The sequence below is a fragment of the Ambystoma mexicanum genome, chromosome 10 (genome assembly GCF_040938575.1).
Source record: "Ambystoma mexicanum isolate Mex_15411 chromosome 10, UKY_AmexF1_1, whole genome shotgun sequence".
Classification (NCBI taxonomy): domain Eukaryota; kingdom Metazoa; phylum Chordata; class Amphibia; order Caudata; family Ambystomatidae; genus Ambystoma; species Ambystoma mexicanum.
In genome coordinates this window covers 1618702474-1618718564 of record NC_090932.1, presented here as the reverse complement: position 1 = coordinate 1618718564, position 16091 = coordinate 1618702474, and the positions used below count along the sequence as shown (strand labels likewise).

At 46.3% G+C, this 16091-nt stretch overlaps 1 long non-coding RNA gene across 2 annotated transcripts in view; it reads right to left on the bottom strand.

Moving 5' to 3' along the window:
- Nucleotides 1-15042, bottom strand: part of LOC138492674 (uncharacterized) — a 264148-nt gene extending 249106 nt beyond the window's left edge. For both annotated transcript variants that reach the window (XR_011276248.1, XR_011276247.1), the window contains exon 1: nucleotides 14755-15042. This is a non-coding gene — a long non-coding RNA (uncharacterized lncRNA). The remainder of the gene's footprint in view (nucleotides 1-14754) is intronic.
- Nucleotides 15043-16091: the final 1049 nt, after the last annotated feature.

The window sequence follows — 16091 nt, the reverse complement described above, 5'->3', positions numbered from 1 at the left end:
CGTTACAATCCAGAACGGGAACCACGTAACAGGGTGGAAAATAAGGGGGGCCAGGGGATATCCCGAGAAATTCTGTACTTTACCAGGTTTTGTCCGGAACTCCATTTCCGGCCCTGGTTTCGGTCTCATAGACAGTCTCTTTCTCTGATAAAGTCATGCATAAAGAAGTGCTGTCCTATCAGACAAAGACATTTTCAGGAGCCAGCTAATTTACATGTCCACAATGCATTGTTCAGTGGATATGAACTGAGGGGTGAATTTACAGGGATGCCGTCTGGGATGGCCCTGTGGCATGTGCAGCTTCTTAGCAGAAATGGAGTATCTACTCTCACAATTCAGGTACAATGGATGTTCCATGTTTTTGTAACCCTGCCATATCATTGATGGTGTTTGCTAAACTTAAATTGTTCCGTAAGAGCTGTTCAGATGTTGCTATGGTGTATTATCAGAAGCCATTCGTTGACTACTATTTTTCTGCACAGTCTAAATGCTTCTTTGCAATTCATGCAAAACATAATGTTGGGAAGAGGGGGGATGGTCCACTTGATGAATCCGAATTATCTGAGCTCTATGAAAAGCACTGTAAGTTAGTAGATAAATTATATATTCAGTTTTATCGTCTCTGCCCTATTTGAGATGAGAAAGATTACACTGAGTGGTGAAGTCTTTAGGGCATGTGAAATTACATTAAATTAAATGCCTATGGTTAGCCTCACAGTCACCATACAAGAGACAAATCCTCTCTTCTCTTCTATTGGACGAAGTCCCGCACTCTCAGGGTACTTTCCATCGAGCTAATTATTCCCCACACTTGCTGGACTTAGCATCCAGGTGTTAAGTAGAGAAATAATAAGACACCATTTGTGGCTTCTCTTGCTTTTGTCACAGGACTCCAGCACCGTTGCAATTGCCAAGATGGAAGCCGACAGGGAAAGCGTCTGTCTCCACTGCTTTTTTAATTAATTTTTTTATTCTATTTTCATTTAGTTTATACAAACTTTTGATCTTGTCTTACATCATCTTAAAAAGGCAGAAAGGAAGATAACAGCAGTGACACGAAAACACTAAACCGAGAAACACAAAGGGAGTCAAACGAATTATCTCAGCGATCAGCTTCATGCCAAAGCCATCCCAGCTCCAATCAGCCTGACAGTTTTTAGATGGTTCTCATACTTTTAAGTTTTCTCCGGGCGGTGTCCATTGATTTCCTTTCTCCACTTGCTTATCGACTCCTCTGCCTCTCAGGTATCGACTCCTCTGCCTCTCAGGTACTTTCCATACCTTGGGTTAGCCTCACTTGATCTCAGATAGTCAGCTTCCGTTCAAGTTCTTGCAGAAAATGTGTCAAACCAAAGACATCCTTTTCTCTTTGATTGGCAAATTTAAGCCACATCTCTTCTCCAGGTAAGGTGTCTTATTGGTTGACTAGTTGACCCAAGTGCACAGTTCTCAGGTCCTTTAGGCTGGGGCAAAACAGCGTAAAATTTTTTAGGGTCTCAGGATGTTGATTACAGAATCGGCAAATTTCTGTCTCATTTGTTCTTTGGAATCTCAAGGTTAGGCTTCTTTTTGTGTCGAACAAATTAAGTCTGAATTTTAGAAGCATCCTTTGGTGCCTGGCATTCCCTGTTTTCACCAAATATTGCATCTGTTGTTTGCGATTTTTCCCTTCACTTGCGGCATCCTCCATCAACTTATAACGGTTTCTGTTGTCTACTGTTGCACACCAATCCCGTACCCATAGCTTGGTTTTTACCTGATTTGGGTTAGCTTTTAGAGTTTCAAGGTCCGTACCTATCTCGGCAAGATGGTTATTGCATTCATTTGCCCATTTTATCAAAAGTGATTCCTGAGATTCTTTCATTGCGTCTCGTAGTATGCAAATTGGGGTGTACAATCATTAATGATTAGTTTCCTATACACAGGCAGCATATTCTACAGTACCCACGCGTTCATGGATATTAGATTCAGTTCATTGCAATAGGCACCACTGGGAATACCTTTTTGAAGCTGTAACACTCGTCTCCAATACTGGTTTTCCAGTTAACTCCAGAGATCCGAGGTTACTCCTAAGGCACATTCTGCCCCGTAGATTATTGTTGGGACTGCTTTTTGGTTGTAGCGGGCCAAAGCAGGCAACAGGGAAAACTTTCCATACTTTTTGTTTATGAGCATTCCCTGGCATGCTAGTTGTTTGCATTTTTGTTTTGCATTCTCAGCCCACGGAGCATCATTTATGTTGCTGTTAATCCACATACCGAGATATTTGAGCTTTTTTACACAGGACAGGTTTTCATCATTCAGTCTCCATGTGAACTTGTTTTTTTTTGGCTTGGTTTTTACTTCGGGTGAGATCTTGGAGAATTATTACTTCTGATTTTGCCGGATTGATTCTCAATTTGTTTTTTAACACGTATCCTTCCAGGGCTTTAAGCTTTCTTGCCAGACCAATAGGTGTTAGGTTGAGTAATGCGATGTCATCCACATATAGCAGCCAGCTTATACTCATGCCATTGATTTGTGGAGGATGAGAGTTCACTGCTTCTGTGGATTCCCCAAAGTCAGACAAGAAAATGCCAAACAGGGTCGCCGCTAGTGGGCAGCCCTGCTTCACACCTTGATGTGTCTTAATTGACTCACTAAGAGGTCCTCTGGCGTCCAGTCTAATGTTAATCTCGGTATCCGTATGAAGTTCTTTAATGGGCTCTAATAAGCTTTCCAGACAGTTTCTTTTCTTTAATTTGGCCCAGAGCATCTAACGATCAACTGAGTCGAATGCACTTGACAGATCTACAAATGCAATGTAGATCTTTTTGTTTTGCCGTATAGCTTCCATTTTTAGAAAATTTATGATAGTGAGATTAAGACTGTAACAGACACCTTTAACAAATCCTGCTTGTCGAGGATCATATCGACCTGTTTCTTGTGTCCATTTCAGCAATTTTCTTTGAAGCTGGGTGGCAAAGATTTTCCCCACCACATCAAGTAGGGCTATTGGGCGATAGTTCTTTGGATCTGTCTGTTTACCCTTTTTAAAGATTGGTACAATGATAGCCCTTCGCCAGGTGGTGGGGATCTTCTTTTCTTTCAGAATCGCAAGAAATAAGGAGAGACAGAAGGCCGTCCATAACTCTGGTTGTTGCTTTAGGAGTTGGTTTGTTAGCCCGTCGTGTCCAGGGGCTCTCGACGTGCTTAGTCTTACGATGTTGTGGGGCATGTCTTCTTTGTCGATTGTTATCGACCAATAATTTCTTGCATTCTTTGGATTGCTAGGCTTTGCATTTTTGTTATAGAAAGTATCCAAATAATGTTCCATCCATGCTGATTCCGGAACCATGTTTTTTATCACGGCCCCTTGTGGTATCGATACATTATTTAGGTAAGCCCAAAAGGCACTGGTGTTCCGTTTTGCCAGTGTGTCCATCATTGCTTCCACATCTCGTTGTAGCATTAAGTGTTTGTGGCTGATCAATCAGTTTTTGTATTTTTGTTTTAGTGATTTTTTCTCTCTATCACGGTTGTCGTAGGTGTTTTTTCTCAAATTCCATAAGGCTTTGTTCAGTTCTTTCTTCTTAACCGTGATCTCGATGTCCCATGCATGTACTTTAGTAAAGTCCGGACTCGACCTCGCAGTTTGCTTTTCTCGGTATGCTTCTAAGAAAGTTGTATAGTCAATTTTTTAATTGACTAAGCTTTCTTCCATCGATGTTAACAGCAAATTAACCTTGTTTTGATTTAGCCGTAGCCGGTTACAACCTGGAGTAACAACCAAATCGTTACATGCAATAACTGTTTTCGTTGTTGATGAGTATGTGTTCAAATGCATTTTTAATATACAGTGGTCACTTACATTCGTTTCAATAATTTTTAGGTATGCAACCTCTTGTTTCATTTTTTCAGTTACAAACATGTAATCAATAGTGGATTGTTGGTGGTTTCTTTGCCAGGTGAAATGTGCTGGGATATCACCAGGGGTGTCACCATTCAATATTTTTAGGTTCCACGCTTTCATTTCATTCATCCATGTTGTAGTTGCTTGGATGTTGCTACTTTCCCCATGTTCAAGGCAATTTATATTGAGATCACCGCAAATCAGAATCTTAGCGTCCTTCTCATTTTCTTTAATGTTGCAAATCGTTTCTGAGATTAGCTCCATAAAGTTATCGAGTTGTGTTGCAGCATGGTGCCAATAGATGTTGATCAGCATTAGTAGGTTCTCCACTTTGGGCAGCATTGTTAGGCGTTTAATCTTGACGACTTGTATGTATGACAATATGTTTTTTGATGCTAAAATATGCAGGCCACTTCCAGTTTTTACAAGAGTCAACAAACCAGACATGGGACATCCTTTAGGTCCTTTAAGAGCTTGATTATATGCAATCTCGTAGCCATCCGCTATTGGTGGATTCATAAGCCATGTTTCTTGTAGACATAAGATGTCTACGTCTTCTAAGTCAGATGGAATGTCGCCGAACAGATGCATATGACCTCTAGTATTCCAAGAGGTAATGCATCTCTTTCCCGATTCACAGGGCTTTGGGCATTAGCTTTCTTTGTGACTATTGATGGTTTGGGCGACCCAGGTCCAATCCTGGACATCTCCAGAGGAGAAACTGCACTTCTTAGCTGCACAATGAGCCGTCGCAATCGTTATTTTAATCTGTTCAGTTTCGCGGGCCAGCTCTTTACTGCAGGGCCGGTCATCGTGTACACTTGTGTTGCGGATGGCCTTGTTTCCTTCCACTTGCTTAGCGGTATCATTAGGAGCTGGAGATTCAGAGTCTGATGATAAGTGGCGTTCCTTAGACTTGTCTTGCTGCTTAATATCCCAGGTTTCATAGATGTCAAATCCTAAGGAATTCAGAATCTTGCCACTATTCATCAGTGAGTCGTAAATGATTTTCGAAGCTATGTGCAATATTACACAGTCGTTTTTGAATTCATTCTTGAATTCCACAGCTTGAATATCTTCGGAAAGCACAGTTCTCAGTTGTGGTATGTGATGAAGAAGCATCATCACATTCGTCCGGTTTAATATCAGGCCGTCTCTTTCTTTCTCGATGCGCTCCAGCCGTGATAAATATTTCCCAGTTCTTTTTTTTAGGTCAACATGATATTGATGACCAGTTTTTTTGGCCAGGGGAAGCGTCAGCCTTTCCATTTTTTTTGGGAGGCCTCAATCCTAGGTTTATAAGAGTCAAAATTAATTTTTCTTGTTGGAGAAGACCATTTGTTTGAGTGGTGAGAATTTCCTTCTTGTTTCGTCGCCTCGTTATTCCGCTTCTCTGGTCTGATGGTAGTACTTTCTTGGGACTTCCCCTTATCGGTTAGGGCTCTTTTAGACTCAAGGGTCTGAAATTTCAGCTCATATTTCATCAGATCGTGGTTGTGCATTGCCTCATCGAGTTCATCAGTTATATGTTTTCTGCCAAAAGCAATTTGGTTCCTTTTGTCCTCCAATGTGAGAAAACTGACAGGCGAGTCAGCTAGATGCTTTGGATTAGTCTCATATGATTCTTTGGCTTCAATAGTGACAAGTCTGTGTTCGCAAGCGGGTGGTTCATTTTTATTAGGGGCTTCAGATTTCTCCGCAATAGGCTCGTTTTGTTTAGCATTAGCTAATGTCTTTTCATCGTTCTTGGGTGCCCTGGAGTCAATGTTTATATTTAAGTTGGCAGCATCGGGTTTGGGGATTTTCTTTGTATTTGCGGGCACCAGTTTTAGACTGGTCGCATACATCAACTTCGTCATTCTCATACGTTGAGAGATCCAGCAGCTCCCCTATACTGGTGTCATCCTCAGGTATTGTAATTTCCTCTGTGGCAGTACATTTTTTTTTCCTCAGCAGGTGTGAGTTTTACACCGCTGTTCATGCCGGTCCTTGTTTGTTTTTGATGTATTTTATTGCAGGTTGTTGTTATACTAAACCCTTTGATGTTTCTTAAGAATGATCGAACATGCAATCTTTGTTGGGTCTTCCTTTTTTCCATGTTTTTTGTCTTCTTTCTCGCATTAGTGTTGTTTGAGCCACCCTCTTTTGCCGCCACTTTGTTGCGGCTAAAGATTGCAAACATTTCTTCAGTCGCGAGAGGCTCATTGCCAGCTGATCGATCTTCCACACATGTGAGATCACTGACTGTTTCTGAGTTAGGTAAATCACGGCTCAGTGAGTGCCTCTCTTGACTTTGAGTATGACTTGGAGGTAACAATGATACCTTCGCAATTGTGTCTGCTGGTGGTAACTCAGAGACAATGTCGACAGTCACGATCTGAGGTGAGGGCAGCCACGATCTGAGGTGAGGGCAGCCTCCTTTGGCCCTTTAGTTGTCAGAGCTACTTTGTCTCCAGTATGTGAAGCTCTATTCTTATTTTCTCCGCAGTGATGGTTCAGTAAGATTCCATTTCTTTTACTTTAACTTAAATGCTTCATTTTATGTTTACGTTTTTGCGGTTGTAATGTATTTGGCTCGTCTGTGGGTAGAATGACAGTGCTAATTTCGTCCACAATGTTTTGTGCCGCATCATTTGTCACACAAGGTGCTTTTGTTTGATCTTTCAGATTAGACTGGTTCTCGACGGTTATTAAACCACCATCATCTTTCGCTTTGTTAGATCGATCCGGTGTTGATGTTTCAATACTTTGCTGTTTCAGAAAGGCAATTGCTTCTCAAGCAACTTCTGCGAACAGGCGTTTGTCCATCGCACTGTTCTTGGTTTGTTCCAATATCACTTTCATATTTGTGTCGGATCTTGCGTATTCGATTACCATGATTTGTTTATTCGTTGTTAGTTCCTGTTCAACCATTACCATTTTGGTATTCAACATAGCTAGTAGGGTTGTCTGGTCTTTAGCATTGTCATTTAGGTGTTCGTACAATTTCATGTACGGCGCTAAAGACACTGTATGGGCCGCCATTATTAGTGTATTCAAATCATGTGATATTAATTTAGCAAGTTCTTGCGCCAAGTGTTGTGTTTGATGAGGTTTTTTAGATTTAGGTCGTACAGGGCGATGTTTTTTGCCCCGAAAAGTCTTCTTTATTGGTGATTTGTCTGTGTAATTATCATCCATAGAAAAGGTCAGATGTTGATCCACTGATTTATTGCTTAGAGGATCAAGTTCAGGTTGCAGTTCTCTCGTGAGTCTCTTTTGAGAGCCAGGTATGTGATCTTCCGTTAGGGATTCTAGTCTCTTTCTTTTTGCCATCGGTTGAGGCCATGGCGGTTGTTCACCATCATGCGCTGTTTCAAAGGTTGAAATCAGGGGCCAGTTCATTTGCCTAGATCCAAATGCCCACAAAGGTGACATAAGCCGGTCAAGTGGCACAGCGAGTAGAGCGCCCGCTTTGACACCCGTGCAGAGCCTGTTAACGCAGGTTCGAATCCCGGCGGGGCCAAACTCAGCCTTTCATCCTTCCGAGGTCGATAAATGAGCTCCACACACCGTGGGTAATAATAAGCAGCGCTCAGATACCTGAGGGTTTGTAGCGCTATATAAAAGCCTAATTATTATTTGTCAATCTCTTTTCTTTGAGATTTCGTCTAGATTAATCGGGTTTGGTTGATGACCAAATCTTGCGTTCAGTTCTCTTAGATCTTTGTCTGCTGCCACGATGGAACGACGTCTGTCCGTGCTTTCCTCACTGTTAGAAGACTTGGTTGGCAAAATATTTGGACTAGCCCAATTAACCATTGGTGGAGCGTTTGTTTGATCAGTCGGTGGATTATCCCTCATGGTACACTTGCTATTAGCATCTCCCAGTTGAGGCTCATCAGTTGACTCAAGGCTTGTACAGTACCTGGATCAGCTGTTTCCGGTCACTACAGCCTTGGGAAACTTTTGCACATGATGGAACAGTTCTAAGTATTTCTGAGCTCTTTGGGCTTTCTTGATAGTCATTGGTATAGGTCAAATCAGGGGAGGCTTGTGCCACTATAGATTGCAAGGACTTAGCAATAAGAATGTCGTCCTCCTGATTGTTTGAGATCATACAATTTGTCAAGTTAGTCACTTGTGACTCTTCATTTTCATTTTCAGTCAGTTTAAGACCATCGATCCAGTTAGTTTCAGGGACTTATATGTCCCATACGTTTGGGCCATTATTCGCACTTGAGCACCCCGGGGATTTTTTGCCAGTCAGTGACTCTTGGTCATTCACTCCAACCACCCCTCCATCCAACACATCCATTACAGCAGGTGGAGATAGCATGGAAAATGTAGGGGAAGGGCAGTCACAAAAAGTATCAGAATTTAAGGATGTGGTAGATGCAACTGTTTGTTTTCGGGCAGTGCGGGCATTTACCAGAGGAGCAGCCTGGGGCTCAGACAGCTCTCTGCCCCCTGCAGCCAAAATGCGACGCTGCCGCCGAGTAAGCGGGCGGACACCTCCTTCATCTCCCATTTGGTTGAGATGGAAAACCTTGTTGTTGACACCAAGTCCCGAAGGTGCTGGGGTTGGTCGTGACCGTAGGGCCCATTGAGAGTGTAATTTCTCCCACAAATGGCAGACGTTGGACCAACATACGGCCTGGGGTTTGGGGGTGGCTTGAGGGACTCACTCAGCGCACAACAAGCACTACGATCAGCACACTCGCCACAGTTTTTTCTAGAGAAGAATGTACCTTATATGGAAGCTCCTCCAGCGCCAAACAGCCGCACAACAGTCAGCGCCCTTTAACCCATCGGGCTAAACGCCGCAAGGGTGGCTCGAGCCTCAATAAATGTTTGAGTGCTGTCACGTGATCAGTAACGTAGCGCCGATTGATTCCGCCTCCTTCAGGAAGCAAAAGGGTCACAGCAAGAGCTGCACTCAGCTCACAGTGCTGTGAAAACAGTTGGCAGCAGGTAAACGTTCCTTTTGTTCAAACAAGCCTTCAGTGCACAGAAAAACAGTTTCTAGATTCAAGGACCATTTCCGGTCACCCATGAGCTATATAGTCTTTTCCTCTTTATCGCAACTCCACCCTATCAGGACATTACAATCTTTCTATTTTAGTTTACCTACCTTAAAAGTCACAGGGCCTCATTACGACCCTGGCGGAGAACCATGGTGCAATTTGCACCATGGTCCATGGCACTAAACTGCCAACTCCGCCATGGTGGTTGGCGGACTTACCGCCCCATTCCGACCTTGGCGGGGCGGTAAGTCCCCAATCCCCATTTACCCTTCCCCATTCCCATTTTTGCCCCATAGGGTATAATGGGAGTGGGGAAGGCGTTAATTACGCCACCGTAAATTACGGTGGCGTAATTAACAACAAGTCCCGTAGCGCCATGGATTTTTCCGCCTGCAAAAAGCAGGCGTAAAAATCACCATGGCGCTACGGGAACTCGTAGTCAGGCGGAAAGGGGCGCCATGGTTTACGCCGGCGTAAACCCCTTTCCGCCAGGGTCGTAATGAGGGCCACAGGGAATTATATATGGTTTATAGTTGATTGTGCCTCCTCCCCTACAACTTTACCCCATGTCTTCTGCACGCCTACGTCTATACACGTCCAACTCTTGGCGCCGACACATCTGTCCGTCAACTTGTTCGGCAAACCAGTGCTTCTCCCTGATACAGGGACTGTTTCTTACAAAGGTATCTGATAAAAGTCTCCACACTACTAGGGTCTGCTGAGCACCTATGAAGGGTATCCCTACAAAATATCCCCCCCAAAAATATCGCCGTACATATGGCTGTTTGTATCGCCATAGGCAATATTTTTTGAGGGGATAATCTTTGGGAACGGGGATTGCGGGAGTGTCCCGCCGCACATTTTAAAATAATGCAGGGGTTGCAGGGGTGTCCCCCGCAGGGTACATGGGTCAATATTGCTGCAAAAATATGGCGATATTTTGTATCGCTATATTTTTCGGGTATATTAACACATGGAACACTATGAAGTCCATCATGCAACCCCTCACCAACTCCATCTAGTGCCACGATTTGCCAGGGGTAGATATTGCCATCACAGAAGCTCTAAATTGAGCTGCACATTCCATCGAAATCCTCTCATGTATGCGGATAACTACCCACCGTTAAAAAACATGAATCCTACTACCACCCTAATATCCCACCCACCTCTTCCCCATTGTACTTCACCCTCTAAGTTGGTGTGTTCTACTGTATAATCTCTCTCTCCTATCAACGCTCCCTCATCCCCATTCCTCCTGGCCATAGACTCAGGTCTGGTGAAGTCACAATACGCCAACTATTCGGACAACGCTAGGCACCATAAGAACACTCTCGTGGTGATGGGCGCAGTATAAATATCGATTAACGTAACATAACAAATTACATTATGAAAACGGATATCATTAAAAATGATATATGAAATGAGCCTGATGAAGCCTAGTTATAAACTTCTTGACCATCGAGTCGAAACATGTTGGTAACATTAATGTAACACATTTATTTATTTGTTGGCGTTCATACGGTGCTAACAACAAGGACAGTCACTCATACAGATGGGGGTGAGGAGGAGGGAGATGCAGAAGGAGACCAGATCTTTCCCAAATTTTGGAGACATTCAGATTTATAAAGTGCAAGGGGGAATAACAAAATTGAGATAAGTACATAAACGAAAGTGAAAGGATTTCTTATATACAACAGCCCAAGGGCAACAGTTTAAGAGCAATACTGTGACAATGATGCAAAAAAAATACAGAAACACAGTGTAGGTTAATTTGAATTCAAGGCGAATCAGGCATTCCCAATAAACATTGTTTGCTTGGTCCGAGTCCTCAGCCTTGAAGGCAGTGATCGAGCCGGGCGGGAAGCTTTTCTGAAGAGATATGTTTACGTTTTTTCCAAAACCTAAAGTGGTGTCCACTAATTTGATGATGCTTGGGAGATGCTGTGAAAGGGAGACCCTGGCAGCATCCTGGGTCCTGCAAAGCAACTTGGGGTTTTCTGGATCTGCACTCACAGTTCTCAGGACGCCCGTCACTCTCAGTGCTCGAGGTGGACAGTATCTGTAGTAGGCAGGGCAATGAAATGGATGATTAACGATCTAACCAAGAGCCAATCAGAGAGAGACCCTTGAGGGTTACATGATCACGAGGAGTAAGGCCAATGGGCGGCCGGGCTGCCTTCTTTTGAAGGATGTGTATCTGCTTGGTAAGATTGTTGGGGGGCACTAGAAGGCTACCTAGCGTGCTCTAGGCTTGCCAGGAGCTTTGCAGACTGGGCTTGTGATGTCTGTGATGAGCGCAAGAGTGGGAGGGTGCAGCTAAGCGGATAGAGTTGGAAATGTGACTTCTTTGTGAGCTCAGGGATATGTGGGCAAATGAGAGGAGGTTTTCAAGGATTTCTACAGTGGGCTTAAGAGCCAGGGGGGAAATAGAGGCTGCGGCCAGGCAAAGTGTATGAAAGGGGACTGAGAGGCCAGTATAAATGAGAAACTCTGTCATCCAGTATCAATGATTCATTTAAAAGAGGACAGACAAAAACTATGGCGTTATTTGTCTTTTCTTTGACTAGTAGAACTTTCATCTGTAAACTATCAAAACGTATGTTTGCAGTACCAAAGAATAGTCTATAGTCATTCAATGAATGCTTGTGAAATGTCGGTTCTGTGCTACCGAAACCGATGTATTTTTATTTATTTATTTATTTGTATGCTTATAGAGCGCCGAAAGCCGAGTGTGTGTCAAATGAACTGACATTGCGTTCCGTAACATGTCATAGGTTATCGCATCTAGGCACTTGCGAGATGACCAGTGAAGACGTCTTGCAGTATTTCATTCAGATATTCATCCCCTTAATGATCAGTGCCATGTTTCTCTTGTGTTGCTGGGATGGGAAATGAGGCAAATGGAGAAGAAGGGCTCTCTCTGATGAGGATCACACAGCTTTACTGAACTGGGAAAGCTGGGAGCAACACAATCACAGTTTACACTGTGTGTCAAGGCGGAGTCCTCCTGCTTCAAAGCGCTACAGCAATTGCTGTTATCACTGAGCCATTGTACGGCACATATTTATCTACCTTAGAAGCAAGAAGAGATTCAAACCTGTGAGTGAAGTTCACGGACAGATGTAAGAGGGGAGCGTTAACTCACTGTGCTATCTATCCTATCAGACATATGTTCAGAGGTCCCAAGTCGCCGCATGTCAGGTGTCAGTAGCTCACCCAGCCACTATTTAGTTTGGGCTGTAAGGTAGTGCTTTAACGGCACCTATAAGCCAAAACTAATGCATGGGAGAGCAGGTAGGGAGAAATAGCATACGAGGAGGAACACAAGGTTGGTACGGGTTGGTAGGTTATTTTCCCACCCATTGACTGCCCATGGCCATGCAAATCCGTACAGTCATTCGCATCCAGTTCCTGCCCCTTCCCGCCCAAAATACCTCTGCATGGGAGCTCTTTGAGCTAGCTTTATCAAGCCTTACCATCAAATTTTGCACTCAAAGTGCCTGCCAGTGTTTACTGAAAGCAGTCTTCTGAAAGTTAATGACTTAGGTGGAGCTGTAAGTTTGCTACTGCTGTAATAAAAATATCTTAACCAGGTATACCGCTACTCGCTTTATAAGCACTATGCTGTCTCTCCCGGAAGTCCTGTTAAAAACAAGCTTTGGCAAAGCCAACAGTTTTGCTTGTGTATAAGAATAAGACATTTGCCAGGTTCTGTTATTAAATGCCCACATGGGCGCCAAGTACGGGGGGGAATCGGGGGCCCGAGCCGCCCCCCCCCCCGGCAAAATCGAGTCGGGGCTGAACCCCCCCCCGGCCGTAGAGAAGTGATGCAGCATGGATGGCCCTTTCCATCGATACTACATCACTTCTCTCCGGCCGGGTAAAATTGCGAACATGTCCTATTAAGCCCTCCCCTCTAGGAGACTCATATTGGTGTATGGTCCTGGAGGGGAGGGCTTAGGCCCGCAGTGGTATTCAAATTGTGGGGCGCGCCGCTCTGGTGGGCTGCAGCCTCATGTCCTGGGGGGCGCGCATCCAGTTTGAAAAGAAAAAAAAGAGGATAAATGACCAAAGGGTCGGGCTGTTGCTTCATCAACAAGCAGCAGCCCGATCCCCGGCCCCTGCCACACATGCTTAGTGCGACAGGGGCCGGGCCTTTGTGAGGCCTCAGGCCCCATTAACAGCCTATTTATGAGGACAAAAGAATGCGTGTGCTTTTTATTTTCTTCATGAATAGGCTCCTAATGGAGCCTGAGGCCCTACAAAGGCCCGCCTCTGTCACACTATGGGGGGTGGAAGCAGGGTAGTTTCTAGCCCATTTGGTGCCCAGGGTGAAACATTAGGAATGCACCCCCCCACCTCACGCCCCACTCCCCCCACACCCCACTCCCACCGCATCCCGCGCGCCACTCCCAAACTCAATATAACACTGCACAACATTGGGACCAGTGGGGGCACACATTGGGACACAGGGACCAGTAGGGGCACAACAGTGGGACATTGGGACCAGTGGTGGCGCACATTGGGACACAGGGACCATTAGGGGCACAACAGTGGGACACAGGGACCAGTAGGGGCACAACAGTGGGACACAGGGACCAGTAGGGGCACAACAGTGGGACATTGGGACCAGTGGGGGCGCACATTGGGACACAGGGACCAGTAGGGGCACAACAGTGGGACACAGGGACCAGTGGGGGCACAACAGTGGGACACTGGGACCAGTGGGGGCACACATTGGGACACAGGGACCAGTAGGGGCACAACAGTGGGACACAGGGACCAGTGGGGGCACAACAGTGGGACACTGGGACCAGTAGGAGCATAGCAGTGAGACACATGGACCATTGGGTGCACAACAGTGGGACACTGGGACCAGTAGGGGCACAACAGTGGGACACAGGGACCAGTGGGGGCACAACAGTGGGACACTGGGACCAGTAGGGGCACAACAGTGGGACACAGGGACCAGTGGGGGCACAACAGTGGGACACTGGGACCGGTGGGGGCACACATTGGGACACTGGGACCAGTGGGGGCAGGGGACCAGTGGGGGCACAACATTGGGACACATGGACCAGTGGGGGCACAACAGTGGGACACAGGGACCAGTGGGGGCACACATTGTGAAACAGGGACCAGTAGGGGCACAACAGTGGGACACAGGGACCAGTGGGGGCACAACAGTGGGACACGGGGACCAGTGGGGGCACACATTGGGACACGGGGACCAGTGGGGGCAGGGGACCAGTGGGGGCACACATTGGGACATGGGGACCAGTGGGGGCAAAACATTGGGACACAGGGACACAGTGGGGACACACATTGGGACACGGGGACCAGTGGGGGCAGGGGCACAACATTGTGACACAGGGACCAGTGGGGGCACACATTGAGATACAGGGACCAGTGGGGGCACACAGTGTGAAAATGGGACCAGTAGGGCAGGGGACCAGTGGGGGCACACACTGGGACACGGGGACCAGTGGGGGCACATTTTGGGACACAGTGGGGGCATACATTGGGACACGGGGACCAGTGGGGGCACAACAGTGGGACACGGGGACCAGTGGGGGCAGGGGACCAGTGGGGGCACACACTGGGACACGGGGACCAGTGGGGGCACACATTGGGACACAGTGGGGGCACACATTGGGACACAGTGGAGGGACAGTGGCGGTACACAGTGGTAAAAGGGGACCAGTGAAAACACACACTCTCATACTTTCACGCTGACACAAACACAAACTTAGTACACGCACACGAGAGCAATCATGCATAGTACGGCTCCGACAGGGAAAACACAAAGGGGTCAAGGACTTAGAAGAACAAAGCATGATAAAATAAACATGGCACCTTGCGTCTTTCTGATGAAGCGGTGCACCGTGCACACAAACAAGTCCGAGCTGCAAAGAAATGCTTCTGCCAGGAACGCTGCAAGGAAAGCAGTGAAGTCTTCGAATCGCAGCGTCCAACACCGCGAAGCCAGGAACGCAGAAAGGACAGCAGCCGTCTGGAGCACAGGATACAGCCAGCAGCAAAGGTGGGCAGCCATCAGGAAAGGTGCCTTTTAATGCCCTCAGCCCACCCCCACCCCAAGTGGCGCGACAGTCAATGGAGGAGGTGAGCTGGGAGCCTGCTCTGACTTCCGTAATGTCACATAGTACTTGTGTACTACGTGATATTACAGTCAGAAGAGGCAGCGCCAGCACCTGCTACGGCGCTGCCGAACTCACTGCCCTCGGCAATCGCCGCCACAAACCCAGACATGTGAACTTCTCCAGCCAGGGGCAGGGACCGGGGCAATTGCACCCCTGGGGCAATTGCGCCCCGGGCAGCTGCCCACCTCGCCCAGGCCAAGAAACGGGCCTGGGTGGCAGCAGTCGTATGGAACTGCCCAAGTGTTCGCAATTTGGAATATTTTGGTGAATGCCGTTTTTTATTTTGCACACTTTAATTCTCTCTTCATCCGTCTACAGTAACCTCAAACAAGCATTGGAAATGCCAACTGGTTGGGCTTTTGTGCAGGCAGGGGAAAGGCACTTGCCAGGCACAGCCATAGTGGTATTAACTGGCCATTAATTGTAGCAGGGGCAAAAAGGTGCGAGTACCAGGGCCCAGGGCCGGTGCAAGGAATTTTGCCACCCTAGGCAAACTGTCAGATTGCTGCCCCCACTCCAGATTCTAACCATTCTCAATCAACCGTCCTACCACCAACCCCCACCCCCCCACTGTCTTGTGTTCGCGAGATATGTATTGCCCTACAGGAGGGGCTCACTTCTAGGCCAGCACGCATAAAAAGAAATCAACAAACGAATGTGGCGCAGCTCAAAACAGCAGCTCCAGGTGCCCTGACAGATTTGGCACCATACCACGAAAACAAAAGAAACAAGCATTGGCAATGCCAATGGTTTGGCCCTTTTTGTAGACATGGGAAAGGCATTTGCCAGGCACTGCCGTAGTGGTATAAACTGGCCATTGATGGTAGCAGGTGCAAATGGTGCAGCTACCTGGGCATATTACTGCAGTGCCTGGCAAATGCCTAGTACCTATATACAAGTCAAAACTGTTGGCTTTGCCAAGGCTTGTTTTAACAGGACTTCAGTGAAGGACACGATAGTGCTTATAAATTGAGTGGCTGTGGGCAGACCTGGTAAGACATTCTTATTATATCAGTAGCACGTACAGCTCAA